Here is a 2386-nt window from a genome sequence, read left to right as displayed (position 1 = left end):
AAGCTTGTGCTTCCTAGGGAATAAATCCCACTGAACTCAGTGGGTTCTATATATTTATTGGCAGATTTTATGAGCTACCCTCCAGCATAAACTCCTATGCACTGCACGGTGTACAGTTAAAAGTGTACACTGTACAGTTAAAACAATATGCTTGGTTATATTTCTTTTTTTAAAAAAGATATTTATTAAGATTTTACAAAATGAAAAAAGAAAAAAGAAAAATACAAAATAAAAATAGTTAAAAAACAATTCCATCTTTCCATCACTTATCTTTCATTTGCTTGTTTCCCGGACCTCCTTACACCTCCCTTTTTTGTATTCCAATTCAATTTAGTAGTTCAGCAAATCCTTTCCCTCTTTGTTTATCCTAGTCTTCAATCTTAACATATTGTAACTTTAAATTTTTACCTGTTAATAATCCATTTTTTCATATTCCTTATATCGTTATAGCTAAAAACCACAACTTTTTATCCAACATCATTCTAACATTCATTAATTTTACAATATTTCTGTAGATAGTCCTTAAATTTCTTCCAATCTTCTTCCACCAACTCTTCTCCCTGGTCTCAGATTCTGCCGGTCATTTCTGCCAGTTCCATATAGTCCATCACCTTCATCTGCCATTCTTCCAGGGTGGGTAGATCTTGTGTCTTCCAATACTTTGCAATAAGTATTCTTGCTGCTATTTCTATACCGCATTTAATTCAGATGAATCCCAAAGCAGCTTACAAACAATAAATAATATGATAGAACAAAACAGAACATCACAAATACAGCATAAATCAAATAAAATAATTAACAAATCATCAGTGAAATAATTCTATAATTGTTCACTTAACAATAAGCTAAACATCACAATTAAATGAAAAAATCATATTATATGATATGATATAAACACAGAAATAGCATCCATTCAATAAATCAGGCTTAGCCATAAAACAGCAAACAAAACTAAGATGCTGAAGTGCCTGGGCAAATTAGGAAGCCTGTTTGGCATCAAGAGACATCAGAATAGGCACCAAGCAACCCTGAGCACAGCAAGTGCAACATGTAACACCTGAGAAGACTCCTCCCTCTTGTCACCACCTGTACAACCACAGTTGGCAGTGGGACTCAGAGGAGGACCTCTGAGGATGCTTGTAAGGTTCAGGCAGGGTCATGTGATAGAAGGTGGTCCTTCAAGGAACTAAGCCATTAAGGGATTTACACTTTGAAGTATGACCAGAAACCAGAAGTCAGTGCAGTCATTTAAGAAGTGGTGAGATATACTATCTTCCAAATTAGGATACATTTTGGAAGATTTAAAAACAACAATTTTCATGGGTGATCTATTCTGGAGGATGCTCTTTCATGGAAATATCCACAAGAATCAGTCCAAAAGCTTAATTTCCCCCTTGTGGTTATCAACATTCCACTAAGTGTGTCCTGTTATTTCTGGGAAAATTGGGGTGATTCTTAATCCAGCTCTTGAGTGCACAAAATGAGGGAGCAGGAATTTGACTCACTGCCATTCAATAAATAGTAGTGTGGGGATGGGGGTGGGGATTTGATTCATTGCCATGACAACAGCAGTTGTATTGGTGGGGCATTATTGCTCCTTGTCATTGAATTACATAAAACTGAATGCTTCAGGGTTTCCTCAGGAAATTGCCTGGAGGAAGCTTTTTGAGGGAGATACCACTCTGTAAGCTCATCAGAGCAAGCCTTCCATTTATTATGCCCGGTATAATAAGGGCTTGATCTCGTTTGGAGTCCCTGAGCCCCCTGCTACAATAATAAATGAGTGACATAACTTTGGCTTGATGTCATTGCACAAGCTTTCCTCCCATCAACCCACCCACCCCCTCACCAATACCAGCATTTTACAAGTCCTAATTCCTTTCTCTTTATGATTGTTATTATTTATATTTCCCTGCTGGAGCTCCAAGCCATTGCAATGGAGCATTGGGTAATGACAGGATAATTGTTTGTTTTATTGATCATCACAAACCCGTCTGCATCTCCGTATGATTTATCATTTTCCCAACCTCTTACTCCTCCTCCTCTTACTTCCTTAGCTATGGGAGCAGCAGAGCAGAGCTAATCCCTACTGGCTACAAACGAGCCAATTAATGACATGGAGGGAGAGAAGTTTCAGAAAGAATGAGTCCTTGTGCTACTTCCTAATGATTCCTCATTGATTCTGCTGAGCCACAGCAACTGAGTACAAGTCACCAGGCAGAAATGGGAAGCTGTGAAGGAATTTGTGATTACTTTAAGTGAGCAAAAGCTCAATCTTAAAACACAATAGGATAGAGAAACCAAACACTACAAGTTTTTGGAGAGTGATCAAAGTACTCCTGTAACATAGTGGTAAAGAGAACAACCTGAGAGCCCCCCATAAGCC

Source organism: Podarcis raffonei, chromosome 2 (genome assembly GCF_027172205.1).
Source record: "Podarcis raffonei isolate rPodRaf1 chromosome 2, rPodRaf1.pri, whole genome shotgun sequence".
Classification (NCBI taxonomy): domain Eukaryota; kingdom Metazoa; phylum Chordata; class Lepidosauria; order Squamata; family Lacertidae; genus Podarcis; species Podarcis raffonei.
The sequence above is the reverse complement of the archived record's forward strand: the minus strand, read 5'-3'. Positions refer to the sequence as shown.